Raw genomic sequence first — 16,222 nt, 5'->3', positions numbered from 1 at the left:
CACCTTACTCAGGATCTGACTCACCATGCCAAAGTGCAGCCCATCACGAACTTTTTCCTCATTTACTTTGGGCTGTAATGCTCTAAAAGGCTATTCCACAATGTGGGCACTTTGGACTCTAACCTCGCCTTCCTTCCTCCCTGCACCACACACACACCCCACCTATGCTACTCCTTCAGTATAGACACCCTGCTAAATGGCATCTGGGCTCCAACAGCCTATGTGAGGCTGCCCCCATGTGGGCAGCCTCATCACCCTGCTTGGCTCTGCACCACACACTAGACCAGCTACCATGGATGGAGTCCCTTTTCATCCTGCTCAGTTGAGACCAGGACACCCTGTTCTATTCTCTGGAAGGTTTTGTGTAATTGGTGTCATTTCTTCCTTAAATGTTTGGAAGAATTCATCTGGTGGTTTCTTTGTGGGAATTATGGAATTCAATTTCTTTTTTTCTTAAAAGATGTTATTTATTTATTTGAGAGAGACAAAGAGAGAGTGCGAGGGGGGAAGAGCAGAGGGAGAAACACACAGACTCTGCGCTGAGCCTGGAGCCCGATGTAGAGCTCAATCTCACAACCGCAAGATCATGAGCTGAGCCGAAATCAAAAGTCGGACGCTTAATCAACTAAGCCACACAGGTGCCCCTCAATTTCTTTAATAGACAAAGGACTACTCACTTTTCTCGTTTCGGTTTTGGTAAGTTGGTTTTTGCCCGGCGGAACTTGTCCTAATTTTCCCCTTTTCATTCCTGATGCTGGTTGGTTACTTTTTCTTTCTCAATCTCTATTAGGGGGGCTTAGCTTTTTAATTACCTTTTCAAAGTACCAATTGTTGACTTTGATTTTGATTCTCTGTTTAGTATTACTACATTCTGCATTTATCTCTGTAACTGCTTTCTATTTCTTTTAAATTTCCTGTTGTTTTGGTATCTTATCAAGGTAGCTTAGATTGGGGGCTAGCAAACTTCTGTAAATATTTCTGGTAAATACTTTAGGCTTTATGAACCATAGAGTAGTTATCACTATGCCGTTAGAGTACAAAAGCAGCCACAACATACATATATGAATGAGTGTAGGTTTGTTCCAATAAACCTTTATCTACAAAAACAGGCAGGGGGCAGGATTTGACCTATGGGCCATATATTGCTGGCCCTGGCTTAGGTCATTCGATCCCTTATAGGTCTGTTTCCATTATCTGTCATTTCTCTTAAGTTCTGTCCGTAACTTGTCTTCTATAGGTAAATCAGGTTATTTTTGATTGAGTGCCAGAGTTGCATTCGAAGGACTGTAGATAGTTTGAAACTCTGGATGATGTTAATCTTCCTCCAGATAACTCACTTCTGCTTCTGCTAGGCAGGTAGACTCACTTGCAGTATCTTTAATCCAAACAGGGATTAAGAGAATTTGAAGCTGGATGAGCTCTCTGGGGTCCCAAATGAAAATCTGATGTGTATACCTTTTCCTTGCAGTCCTCGACTCTAATTTGTGTCTCTTTAGCCCCATGCATGTCAAAAATTGTGTTTAGCTTCTAGACCTCTTGGCCTCTACTTTCAGAATTGAAATTTTAGAATTTTTCAGAATCACATGCCAGACTCATATCTCCTTTCCTACATTTTAATCCTGCAATTCTTCATGCATGCTTGCTTTTGATGCTTTCAAACATACATAATTTCTCCAGCTTTCTCAGTTGCTTTAGGTGAGAAAGTAGGCCTAGGCCATTCATTCTGCCATCAATGGAAACAGAACTCTCTTTGTACTAACCTAGGACACAGTGTGCCTTTTCAATGTAGAGATTTGAGTCTTCAGTTCAGAAAATTATGTTGATTTTCTATTTAGAACTTCAATGATGTTAGGGTTTTTTGTTTTTTTTTTTTTGCCTGCCTTCCTCCTATCCCCATAATTTTAAAATAGCAATGATTTTTAAACCTTAAAAAAAAAAAAAAAACCACTTACCTTGCTGTGCTCCTTTTCAATTTTATTTTCATTTCTATTACGGTTTTTCTTCTTTTCTTTCCTCAGTCTGTCATTTCATATTTCATCTTCTGTTATCCCGCCATCTATATTTTTGTATTTGACACTGTTTTCTTCTGCCATAGCAGTAACTGCTTCATGGTTTGCAGCTTTTAATTCATGGCAAATGTTTGACTGGTTGACTCCTTTCATTTGCAGGGTCTGGGGCAAGAATATAAATGGGAGCCCCTAACCATATGTCTAAATTTAAAAGTTATTAAACTTTAAAACGATGAAATAAAATACATTCAGCCCTTCTACCTCAACAAATATACCTTCAAAACAACAAGAGATGTGTAAAGCTGTGGTTTTTATATGACTGAAACTCATATAACGTAAATATCAGGTAACTAAATTTAATTATTACTGTACATGTCTAGGTGTTCTCTTGGGACCAGCAATGCTGGCATACAGCATAAAATAAGCACATTATTTCATAAGTTATATTACTTATCCCATGAATTTTATTGTTTGCCTTTATTTCAGCAAATCATTAATAATGTTATCCTATTTTCACATAATTTGCATTCCACTGACAGTAACAATTTTCAAGACTACAAATTTAAACATAATCTTACTCAAAGTATACCAAATTTGTACAGAGGTATATACACTCTGGTACACTTTGAACATAAAGAGAAGAAAATCAATGCTTGGCACTTAGTGGGAAACTGCTTTGTTATGCAGGAATCTTTTGCATTTGTGCTAAGGAAGAACGTGACAATTAGTCTTTTCTGTGCCCCCAAACTTCGGACACCCAAAGCCTTCTTGCTCAATGAAGCAATATCAGTAGCAGCACAACCCACAAACCTGCATGGTATTTGGACACAGTTGTCTTTTGAAGATATTAGGCAAAAGATGTGCAGAAGCATTTCCCTAGGGCCTGAATGCAGTTATTCACAAGAGCAGGAGTTTAGAGTTACTAATTGCACTGTGCTGGCACTGAGCATCGGAGTCAAAGTGACAGTGCTGCCTGTGTGTTAATATGTTTGTGTGCCTGTGATACGTGGGTCCCTCTGAAGTGTGGGACCCAGAACAGGGACTCCTTTTGTCTAGATCCACAGGTGGTACTGGAATTTGGTTATAATTTTCATCTTCTGCACAAAATTTTTTCTGGCTACTTTTTTTTTTGTCTGATGCCAAGTTTTACTTCTCTCCTTGCATTTTTTTTCTTTCGTATGTTTGTATTGGTGCAATGCCAAATACTTCACAACATATATCCTTGCTGGCTCTTTCTAAAAGCTGCTCTCTATCCCTCCTCCCCCACTACTCCAATAGTATCCATTCGCACTTGTTTTTAATACCACTTACATCTTTTGTCATTTGTGGATTTTGGTCTATAATCCAGTTTTACAGGTCAAATTGTGTCTGTTCCCTTCTGAAAGCCTCCCCCCCCCCAAAAAAAAGGATATGTTGAGGTCCTAACTCCAAGTAGCTCAGAATGTGACCTTAGAAATAGGGTCACTGCAGATGGAATTAGTTAAGACTGAGTCATACTAGAGGGTGGGCCCCAATCCAACATGACTTGTGTCCTTATAAACAGTCATGAAAAGTCAGAGACACACAGGAAGAATGTCATAACGAAGGCAGAGATTGGAATTATGCAAATACAAGCCAAGGAATGCCAAAGACTCCCAGCAAACTACCAGAAGGTAGGAAGAGGAAAGGAATGTCCTACAGTTTTCAGAAGGAGCATGACCCTAAGATCTTGATTCTGCACTTCTAGTCCCCAGAACCGTGAGCCAATAAATTTGTCGTAGTGCTGGTACTGTTACAGCCGTGCCAGGAAAATCATACGCAGGCTGGCCCTCCTGCCTGCTTGTTGCTCTGGTCAGTGTCTAGAAGGTGGAGGAAACTTTGGATCTAAGCTGTCACGGATTTCACTGCCTACCATTCTCCACATTTACAAGAGAACTCTGTCACTAGAATTCCCTACATGATTACTCCAAAAGGAATGGGTTCCTATTCCACATACTAACCTACAAAGGATCCTGAATAAATATATACAAGGAGTATTTTCATACATGGAGGCAAATAAACTTCTCCATAGTATAAGTGTGATGACAATATGGAAAACTTCTGAGTTACTGTGCGCAGGTGTCCTTGCTAAGTGCTTGCATTATTGGGAACAAAGGCTCTCTATAAGTAGCTGCACAGTAAGTTCTGGTAAAAGTCCATTATGCCCTCCAAATCCCATATGAGACACAGGCTTACCATGTCAGAGAAATGGGAAGCTCCACTGTTAGGACTATGGAAGCCTCAATGCGGTCACAACTCTAGAACTTTAGATACTTCTGCTATTCCCTGACCAGTACTAGCTCACTGGAAAATACCTATTTTGCAAAATTGTGTACTTCTTGGGGGCTTCAAGTTTATATATAAGAGGCTTTTCAAACAAGTGCAGAGGGCTTGGCCACTCTGAACGAATCACCATGACACCTGATTTGTGCAACACTCCAAACATCTATCGAGTAGTAACATCCCTACCCAACTACTTTCCCATTTATTTGCTCTTCACAGTATTCTTTTAAAGACTATCTCCTTTAAAAAACAAAAAAAATTAAAAAAAAAAATAGACTATCTCCTTTCTCTCCTCCCATTCCCTTCCAAATTAATTCCATTCATCTTTTTATGCTCACCACTCCACTAAATCATACTATTCAAAGACACCAGTGAATTCTGGATTGTCAAATCAAATGGTCGATTTAGTCTTCACCTTACTGAACCCCTCAGTAGCAGGTGACACATTTCACATCCTCTTTTGTGAAACTTGGCTTGAGACACCCTCCTGTTTGTTCCTTCTTTCCTCTGCTTCTCCTTTTTCTCCCCGCTTCCCACCCGTTCTTCTTTTGGCTTTCTCACCTCACAGGCTGCCCCCTCTCAGTATTCTCATTGCACCATTCCATTTTCCCTATTTCTAGCCATAAAAGCACCCTATAGTTCAGTCTGCTGACCTCTTCTCTTTATTTTCTCTCTGCTTTATTTTTTTCATTGTTTTTTTAAAATTTAAATTCAATTAATTAACATATAATGTATTGTTTCAGGGGTACAGGTCTCTAATTCATCAGTCTTACACAATACACAGTACTCATCACAACACCTACCCTCCCCAATGTCCATCACCCAGCCACCCCATCCCCTACCCCCCTCCCCTCCAGCAACCCTTAGTTTGTTTCCTAAGATTAAAAGTCTCTTATGGTTTGTCTCCCTCTGATTTTGTCTTGTTTCATTTTTTCCTCTCTTCCCCTATGATCCTCTATTTTGTGTCTTAAATTCCACATGAGTGAGATCACATGATAACTGCCTCTCTGACTGACTTATTGCACTTAGCATAATACCCTCTAGTTCTGTCCCGTGGTCGTAAATGCAAGATTTCATTTTTTTGATGGCTGTGTGATATACATATACCACATCTTCTTTATCCATTCATCTGTCGATGGACATAAGGACTTTTTCCATAGTTTGGCTGTTGTGGACATTGCTGTGAGCCCACTGCTTTAAATTCTATTTAGACACTGGTATCTCCCACAGTTGTATCTCCAGTCCTGAAATTATCCCTGAATTCCAGGTAAGTATATCCAAATGACTACTTGATATCTCCACTTAGTGTTCAAAGTTTTCTCAAACTTCATATAACCAACATGAACCTTTTGATATCTGTTCCCACCCCATTCTCCAGTCTTCTTCATCTCAGTAGAAGACAACTCCATCTTGTTTCTTAGGTCAGAAACTTTAGAGAGATCTTGACTTCTTTCTCTCACATTCACTTCTTGTCCATCAATAAATGAAATTGGCTCTACCTTAAAAATATACTCGAAATCTGCTTCATTACTCCAATCTAAACCGCTATAATTACATACACTAATGCAAAATCATTCCAATTGGTCGGCCTACTTACACAATTCCTCCCAACTGCCTGTTCTTCAGATCGCTACCAGTGATAAAATGTAAGATTATTACTTTTTGCTCATACCCTTCCAAGTTTCCTGTCACACCACGAGTAAAAACTAAAATCTTTACCATTCCCCATAAAGCCCTGCACAATCATGTTCCCCAAATACATTCCCAAATCCATTTCCTACCATTCTCTTTCCTCATTTTACCAGCCTGCTTCACTGACCCTTAAGGGCATTCGCACTTATTTCCTCTGCTAGCATGGTCTTGATATCTACATGACTGACACCCTACCTTCAGACCTGTCCAAACTGCACTTTACAAGGGCCTTCCCTGATGAGCCCATATAAAAATACCGTTTTATTTCACTTAATAACGTTAACACCAACTGGTGTATTTCACCCCTATCTTTCCTCACTAAAAATAAGCTCCAGATGAGGAATGTTGTCTGTTACATTCAGTGCTGCATTTCTAGCACCTATATCGGTGGCCAGCATGTTTGTTATATGAACACAGGACTCCTACTAGAGAGAGATGCTAACCATACAATGTGCTGATTCAGACACCATATTTGACCTCACATAAATTCTTGTTCCAAGACTTCCTGAATACTGAAGCACCACCTCTTCTGGGGCTAACCTTGAAAAGTACACATATAAATGCCTAAAAAGTGAAGTTCCTGAGCTGTATCTTCACCCAAGTTATCTCCATCATATTCAACAAAAACTCAATCATAGCAGATTGGGAGCTCTCCAAACTGACGAAAATATACCACTGCTTCATAGAAAAATTACCTTCTCATCTCTTCGCTAATTTTGAGATGATGGCATTTTTTTTAGCTTGGCCCTACAACAGTGTCTGGCATCTAGTGGGCAACTCAGTAATTGCTGGAAGAATGAATACATAGAACCCATTGGTATTTAAACCTTTCAAGTACTGGAAGACACTATTCGCTACCACCTGATACTAGTTTCCCAACCCAGCCTGGCCTGCCACCTAATGGTAGTTCCTTCCAATACTGTGCTAGGGCCCATTCTGTCCCATGAAGCCTCTGGTTTTGATGACTTCCATCTCAGCCAATTTCTTCAGGAAGCAGACACCAACTGAGGTTACCATTCCAAGATCTGGGAGCAGTTAGCGCAAATGTTGGGCTGAGATACAGGCTCACCAGAGTGGCTCTACAAAGCATAAAATTCTAAACATTTTGCTCAGTGAGAAAGGATGGCTCTTCAGATTACCTCTAAGTACATTACTTTTTTTTTTTTAAAGATTTTATTTATTTATTTGACAGAGATAGAGACAGCCAGCGAGAGAGGGAACACAAGCAGGGGGAGTGGGAGAGGAAGAAGCAGGCTCATGGCAGAAGAGCCTGATGTGGGGCTCGATCCCAGATCGCCAGGATCACGCCCTGAGCCGAAGGCAGACGCTTAACCGCTGTGCCACCCAGGTGCCCCTAAGTACATTACTTTTATTTATCATTGCATCCCATCCAAGACAATGAATACAGACACTTTTGTGTAGCCTCATATGCACCTCAACGTTTCAAAATGTTTATCTTGTTACTGACCATCACTGACAATTGCACTTCTCCCAACACCCACTCCAGTACCCTGGACCAGACACTTGGCTTCCTCTACCCAGTACTGTGTGAAGTACCATGTGAATTTTAAGGCTGTTCCAAGAGAAATTAGTGTCATGGTCTCATTTCTGATAATATAAACCTTATGCTCTCCTTTGATGTTACTTGAAATCTTAAAACATAATCAAAGCAACCATTCCGAGAAATAAATATACCTTAGGAGCCCCTGTGGAACAATTCCCTTGATTGTATTCCTTTACTATGCTGAATATCGTTAATGATTTCCTTGTATTACTTTTCTATCATTTCCCTAATACTCACACTCACAATTTTGCCTGTTTGGGAACTTTATAGAAACGGAAAAACACTGTAAGAACTCTTCTGTGACTGCTTCTTCCAGTAAACATAATTTTAAGATTCATTTAATATTGCTGCATGCAGCCAGAGTTCTTGTATTTTTAGGCCAGAGTACTTAATTGTACAAATGTCCTAACAATCTATTGTCGGTGGACACCTGAGCTGTTTCCAGTTTTTGCTATTAAAAATGTTGCTATAAACATTCTTGTAAATGCCTTCTAGTGCAGAGATACAAGTTTTCCTAGTGTATATATGCTCATTTACAAAGTAATGCTAAACTGGTTTCCAAAGTGGTTGTACCAATTTACACCCCTTCCAGCAGTATTTTTCATTGCATCACATCCTAGCCAATACTTAGAACCAATTAAACATTTTTTGCCTACCTCATAAATATGAAATGGCACCTGTGATTTTAATATGCATTTCTTAGATTACTAATGAAGTTAGAAATCATTTCATATACTTATGGAATGTTCTGTGAAATGTCAGTTCATATCTGTGGCCCATTTTTCTGTTGGGTTTCTGTCATTCTTACAGATCTGGTGTTTTATATTCTTGATATTAGTCCTTCCAGATTGCGGCTTCTCTTTGCACTGTCTTTGTGGTTATCTTCTAATGAACAGAAGTCCTTAATGTATTCACATGTATCAATCTTTCCCTTTGATTTGTACTTTCCCTTACGAAATTCTAATCCACAGACATAAAATTATTTTCTAGATTTTCTTACATTTTCCTGTAATTTCTAACTGCCTCTCACATTCAGTCCACATCTAATCCACCTGGAACTGGTACTTATGTAGAGCATTAGGTAAAAATCTTAGTTTTTCTCAGTATAGTCCATAGTAATCTCCAGTCTAGCATAAATCTAGCTTTCATATATGTGGTTTTGGCCTCTCTATTTTGTTTCATAGTCTGTTTGTCTATTCTTACACCAAGACCTATTACACTCTACTATCTTAATACAAGTTTTGAATGACAGAGCCCCTTCCCCTGTCTCATTCTTGTTTATCATTTGCCTTTAACTTCCACATAAAGTTGAGAAACAGATTATCAAGCTCAATAGCAAAAAGAAACAAACCTCTTGGAATTTTAATTGAATTTGTACTAATGCTAGATCAGTTTGGGGGAACTGTCATATTTATAATACCCTTATTCATGAACATGGTATGTCCATTAATTTGGATATACATTAATGTCTTCCAATAAAGGTTTAAAACTCTCCAAAAGAGGGCTCTCACATCTTTTATTAAATTTAATACTAGCTACTTTGTTTCTGATTTCTGTATTTTGTGTTCACAGAGCTTGCTAACTTATTAATTTTAATAGTTTAACTTCAGTCTTTCATATCATCTCCTATCATCTGTAAATAACGACCACTAACAAGACCCACTATTACATTCTCCAGGGTGGCTCCTCTGACTCCATGGTAGAGGGGATCAGTGCTTTGCTACTGAATCTTTCTAAATTTGTTTCCTCATCTATAAAATGAGGAACCCCAATAATACTGTTTTGACACTTACATGAAATAACACATGGAGTGGCCAGCACATATTACTCTCATCAATTCTTTCTTCCAGACAGCACACTGCTTTCTTTCTTTGTATGCTCAAAGTATTTTGCACATTGCAGTAATTTTGAGTATTCATTGAATAGAAACTAGTCTGGCTCCCCAAAACAGAAAAAATATTCCTTGGATTATAGCTCATTCCTGAATTCCATACTTAGCAGAGAGTAGGCACTCAAATGCTAAAAAAGATAGGCTTTCACCTAGGGTTAAAAACAAAAACAGTATTATATAATTAAATAAAGTTAAGCCCACTGTTACACCTACCATGAGAATTCTGTTCGGAATGACATTAGGATACTACATACACCTCTTCAAAGAAACATTAAATATATTCTCTAATTAAAGTAACAGTCTCTGTAGAAGTACAAAATTTGCAGGTACAAAATCCCTTCCCTTCCAATGACTTACTGTGTGCATTGAGCAAATTCAGAAATATTTTCAGTATAAGGATGGAAATAAAAAAGATTTTATTAACTGATTAACTGGCTTTATTAACCATCAGAAAAATCAGGGTATTATTTTTATTACCTCATCCTGGTTTGACCATACTGCTGTGACTTACCAGAGATATTGGATTAGAAAAGTGTCTTTCGGATCTTTCTTGGATATTGGAACTTGGCTTGGATCTTTCAGTTCTTGTGTCTGCCCTTTATTGGTTGCATTAGTTTGGGCCTGAATGCATACACTGAACTCAATTATAAAATGGAATTACTAAATCATGACTTACCCTTTTCTTACATAAAGCTATCACTAGATGGCAGCATACTAACCTTTTAACATATTTTTAAGTGTTTAAAATATTTTAAAATATGAAAACATTTAAATTAAGTCATTGTAAAAATCACAAGATATTTAAAAATATGATACCAGTTTTCACCTCAAAAATGGGGAGAGAGATATATTTAGCAACCATTATTGAAAAGTATGTAGAGAAATGTGATTTTTCACATACAGTTGGGATGAAGGTAAATCAGAGGGCAATGTTACGTGTCAAAAAACCTCAAATGTTCGTATTCATTGAATCAAGCACTCTAAGAAACTACTTTTTGGAAAACAGATCTTTAGATTTATTTACAAGGATATTCACTGCTGTATCTTTCATACTAGTCAAAAATCAAGTGAAATAACCTGAATACCCAATGACAAGAACTGATTAAAACTAAGTTGAAATACCAGGTAGCCATTAAAAGTTTAAAAACCCAATTTGTTGATCATTACTGTGCATAAGTCACTTGGGCATCTTGTCCAAAACCAAATTCTAATTCCCTAAGTCTGGGATGGAGGCCCCAATTCAGCATTTGTAACAAGTTCTCCACTCAGGTGATGCTTACATTGGTACTACAGACCACGTTTTTAGTAGAAAGCTTATAGACCACTTAATAAGAAAATGTTGATACTGTGTTAGCACTCAAGTGGCTCCCATATAACCTAACTACACATTTTTTCTATAAACAGACTTATTCATATAACATACATGTCCAAAAGCAACTTTTTAATTTTTTAAAAAATAATCTCTACACCCAATGTAGGGCTCGAACTCATGACCCCAAGATCAAGTCACACGTTCTCCTGACTGAGCCAATCAGGTGCCCAAGAACTCCTGCTCTTACTAATTACATGTTTACTATTCAGTTGTGTTTGCTCTTCAACTACGTCAATAGTAGTTTTTTCTGTGACTTAGTGGCTTTCTATCATATAAACCAGTGAAATGAGTGTAAATAGACTTGGTTCAGTGAAAACTAAGCTTCATATTTTGGAAAGACTCAATCAAGATGAGTCACGTTAAAAATCAGTTGATAATGGCACATTACTTCATACCCATTAAGATGGCTACCATCAGAAAAATGAAAAATAAGTGTTTGTTAGGATGTGCAGAAACTGAAGTTCTTACACATTGCTAGTAGGAATACAAAATGATGCACCTGCTGTGGAAAAGTTTTGGGGTTCCTCAAAAACTTAAACAGAATTACCACATATGATCCAGCAATTACACTCCTAGGTATCTACCCAAAAGAACTGCAAGAAGGGACTCATACTTGTACATGAATGTGCACAGCAGCATTATTCACCACAGCCAAAAGGTGGAAAAACCCTAATGGCCATCAACAGATGAATGGATAAAAGGTGCTATACACATACAGTGGATTAGTCACCCATTAAAAGGAAATTCTGATACATGTTACACCACGGATGAACCTTGAAAACATTATGCTAAGTGAAATATACCAGTCACACAGGACCACACAGTATTATGACTCCACTTCTATGAGGTACCTAGAATAGGCAAATTCATAGACAGAAAGTACAGTAGAGGTAGTGAGGGGCTGGGGGTGAAGTGGGAATGGGGACTTATTGTTTAATGGGTACAGTGTTTGCTTAGGATGATACAACAGTTCTGGTAAGGGATAGTGGTGATGGCTGTACATTGTGAATGTATTTACTGCCACTGAAATATACATTTAAAAATGGTTAAAGCGACATTTTAAACAAATGTTTTACCATTTAAAAGATGCTGCTGAATTAGCTTTTACAACTACTATTACAAGTTTCCCTGCTAACCAAAAGTAATAAAAAGGCATAAAGTGAAGGAATTACCATTAATTTATATAGAAAACTTTTTGAACATTCCCAGACTGAAAAAATAACCTCAGGCTTTTCTAATACGTTAGGACACATTTTGCTAAGAGATGTACAAAATAAGTCAAGATAAAGCACAGATGCTCACAGTTTGAAGCCAAGGTGGTTTGATCCTGAGTGGTTTCCAGGGAAGGAGCTTGATGGTGCCACTCAACCGCTCAGGGTACACACAGCCTCTGTAACAGCTGGCTGTAAAACAAGTGCTTAACACTATTTTTACTTTTTACCTTCTTCCATAAAAGCAAAAATCCTCTGCGAATTTCCTTTGGTTAGCAAAAAGAAGGCACTAATGTAGGTCTTTCATAAAAGTGAAGTGGCGTAAATGCCAACTTCTGAAAACTACAGGATACCTGTATAAGCTTAAGCTAACAAGATAACGTGGTAGAGCTGCTAATTTAAAAGACACTCATTCACTCATTTACTAAACCTCTATGTGGCACACGCTGATGTAGGAACTTAGGACTTAGAAAATAAGCAGAATCCTTGTTTTCATGGGCCTGCATATTCTGACAACAAACGGACCATACATTGTTAGGGTAACCTATATTGTGTTAATAAGCACTTGGGAAAAAGCAAGAGTAAGGGAGTTAGCAGGTTCCATTCTTCAATAGAAGGTGAAAATAAACCTCATTAAGATGACAGTCATGCAGATATCCAAAGCATTCTAGGCAGGGGAAATGGCCCCTGCAAAGGCTGAGAGGCAGAAGCATGCCTGGCCTGTTTGAAAAAAAACATGGCCAGAGTGGCTGGAATGTAATCAGTGGGGAGGGGGAAGTTGTATTGGGAGATGTGGTCAGAGAGGTAATGGGGCCATATCATGGAGAAACCTTTTAAACACTGGAGCTTTCCTGATAGAAATAGGGAGGCACTGCAGGATTTTGAAGAGATATGATTAAAAAAAAAAAAAAAACCCAAACACAAACTGACAGTTGTGCTGGGAAGACTGTAGGGAGGCAAGAGCAGAAAATGGGGAGACCTATAGGAATTATTGCAGTAATTTTTAAAAATTTTTTTTAAAAGATTTTTTTTTTTTTTTTTTTTTTTTTTTTAGTTTGAGAGAGCAGGGAGGGGCAGAGGGAGTGGGAGAAGCAGGCTCCCTGCTGATCAGGGAGCCCAACACAGCGCTCAATCCCAGGACCCTGGGATCATGACCTGAGCCAAAGGGCAGAAGCTCAACCAACTAAGCCACCCAGGCACCCCTACTGCAGTAATTTAACAGACAAATGATGAAAGCAATGGAAGTAGTAAGTGGTCAGATTCTAGGTATTTTCTGACAGAAAAAAAAGACTTCCTGATGTATTGGATGTGAGGTATTGAAAAGTCAAGAGCAATTTCAAAGTTTGGATCTAAGCAACTGAAATGAGTGTTAGCTATTGAGAAAGACTGTGGGCTTAGCAGATGGCGGGGGAGTGAGAGAGGATGAAGAGTTCAGCATGTTGTTTGATGTGCCTATTTAAAGTGCCTAGTAGACAGTTTGGGGAAAAGGTCTGAATTGGAAATATAAACTTAGAAATTGACAGCATATTAAGACCTAAAGCCAGGAGACAGGAAAAGTGCACCAGTGCACGCAGGGAGGCAAGCCCCTCGGAGTACCCCAAAATTAAAAATCTAGGTAAGAAAAAATAGCAAAGGAGAGCAAGAAGGATGTAGGGAATAATAAAATGTAAATAAAAATCTTCATTTTTAACTCCTGCCTACTTACGTTAACTGGTAAGAGGGCATGTTCCATTTTCAGTATTTGCATAAACAGGGGTAGCAACTGGTAAAAAATAACCTTAGGAAGATTATGGCCCGGGTATCCTCGAGATGAGAGAAGTTGTGCCACTTATCTCCATCCTCCATTTCATGTTAGATCATTTAGAAAGTCAGGGACAACATAAAACAGACTGCTATAAGCTTTAGATAGACAGTCTCCCGGTGTGCACAGACACACAGCATGTTCACGAGTAATGTGAAATATGGAAGAGCTTACGTTTACACATTTTTTAGAGTTCTAAATTTTATTACAGCTATAATTAACCATTTTTTACCTTTATGATTACAATTTGTCATTTTTATCTTTTTAAACATTTTATTTGAAAGGGACACACACACACACACACACACACGCATGCACAAGTGGGGCGAGGGGCAGAGGGAGAAGGAGAAGCCCACTCAGGACCCTGAGATCATGACCTGAGCCAAAGTCAGATGCTTAACCAACTGAGCTACCCAAGAGCCCTGTAAATTTACACATTTGGGGTAGAATGGCTGCCAGCAATCCTGGAATAATTTCCAAGTTGTATAAAAATAACTTGAACAGGCAAGTGTTTACAATGAATATACCATCAACTGAAAAGCCAGCCATCACTAAATTCAGTAACAATTAGCTCTGGTCTTCACATTCTGCAAATCACCTTCTAATATATTGAACATGTTCTTGGGGTAAGTTAGGAACATTTTTTGCATTTTGTATTTTCACTTAAGGTGATTCCCCATCTAACCCACCCCCTACCTGGGGAAATCTAAAGAAGCAATAATGTAAACTGATTTAGGCAGTTTGGGGGATTAAAAAAAACTGAAGTGGTACACAGTGGTATGTATCCAAGTTTCTATACTGTACTGGAGTGAAACCCAACTTTTTAGTCAACGTCCAAATCTTCCACAGTGTTAACATTTCCACAAATGTTATACTCCTCTCTCTTATACCTGATAGTTATAGTAATTATGGAGGTAGAACCCATGCAAGTATTCACATATTTAGAAAAAAAAAAATACCACTAAGTTGCTAAGGCCTGTCTAACACAGAAGTATCCAGCATAGTATATTGTACAGAGTAGGCATGCTCAGTGTTTGTGGAATTGTAACATTTAAAAACATGTTCCTAAATGCTTACAGTTCAGGTAGGTATCGATAAAGCTTAAGTTAGCACTTATAATGGGGGGAGGAGGGTTCAGTTTGATGACATTTAGCAAGTAAGTGAAAAACGCGGATTTGGAATCATAAACACATTCTTAACTTCTACTCACCATTCTGCTAGTAGTCCCCTAACTCTTCAGAGCCTGTTGGCTCACTTGATAAAGGAGAATACTATCTTATAGGGTGATTTAAGAAACTAAGAGAATAGGCACTACAGCAATTTAAAAAAGTGCTGATGGCACCCCTCCCCCACCATCAAAATAACCAACCATCAAGAGGGCATGGGTGACTATTCTGCAGGTGGGTTGACAACCTTTAAACAGAAAAGTGATGACAATTATTAATGCCTTCCCCATCCAGGAGCTTGATCTACCTAACTTCTGGGTGACTGAATGTGTTAGTAAGTGGAATGCCACCACAAAAATGGAGCCTACTTTCAGCTAGACTAAATCCCAAAACACCTATCAACATCAGTTCATTCTCCCAAACTTAAGCCACAATGCCCTGAACTGTTTTGAAGTCACTAGATATGTCTTTAAACTACCACCTACCTTCAGCCCACAAACGTCCATATATTTTTATCTACCTACACTTTCCCTCCTGAGGAAGGAGTGTTTCTCGTCTAATCCAAAGCTACTTGCTCTCTGGGCACCTGGCTGGCTCATTCAATAGAGTATGCAACTCTTCATGACCAGGTCATGACTGCAAGCGCCATGATGGGCATAGAGCTTACTTCAAAACAAAAAACCAAGTTTCCAAAGCTATCTCTTCTCATGCTTACAAATGAGCATCATTTCCCAAATGAAAAACCTGGAAGTTGTACCTGACTCCTCACCTCCCCTGCCTCCCCATGTACTGGTTTCTTCTCTATTCTGTTACTACAAAGTTATGGCTTTAACCCACATCTTCAAAACTCCAAAACTATGTAACGAATTACTACTTGCTATTTCTTGGATCTCAAAGGCACAAAATTCATACTATCTCCACGTTTTTTCCCAAAATTTCCTGACTCAGGCAATGGTATACCATTACATAAGCTTTAAAAGCCATCCTTTCTCACCTCATACCCAAACATCCAGGAAGTATTTGCAATTTAGCTTCCTAAGTCTTTCACTAAATCAACTTTTCTCTACATCTATTATCCTATTTCCCTGTAGTCGAAGACTTCTGTAACAGTTTCACTGGTTTACCCTATCTATTCTTTTCCTGACTTAAACTTACAGCCATAAAGTTTTTTGAAATGCTAGCAATCAACACTTCATACACTTCGACAATTCCACA

The 16,222-nt window shown here is 38.5% G+C and overlaps 1 long non-coding RNA gene across 1 annotated transcript; it reads right to left on the bottom strand.

Moving 5' to 3' along the window:
* Nucleotides 1-1,961: 1,961 nt before the first annotated feature.
* Nucleotides 1,962-16,001, bottom strand: LOC103656873. Its single transcript, XR_566727.2, has 3 exons — nt 12,132-16,001; nt 9,360-9,606; nt 1,962-2,171 (listed from the first exon to the last, which is right to left on the bottom strand). It is a non-coding gene; the product is annotated as an uncharacterized LOC103656873 (long non-coding RNA).
* Nucleotides 16,002-16,222: the final 221 nt, after the last annotated feature.

This window comes from Ursus maritimus, unplaced genomic scaffold (assembly GCF_017311325.1).
Source record: "Ursus maritimus isolate PB19 unplaced genomic scaffold, ASM1731132v1 scaffold_21, whole genome shotgun sequence".
Lineage (NCBI taxonomy): Eukaryota > Metazoa > Chordata > Mammalia > Carnivora > Ursidae > Ursus > Ursus maritimus.
This window is presented reverse-complemented; position numbering and strand designations above follow the sequence as displayed.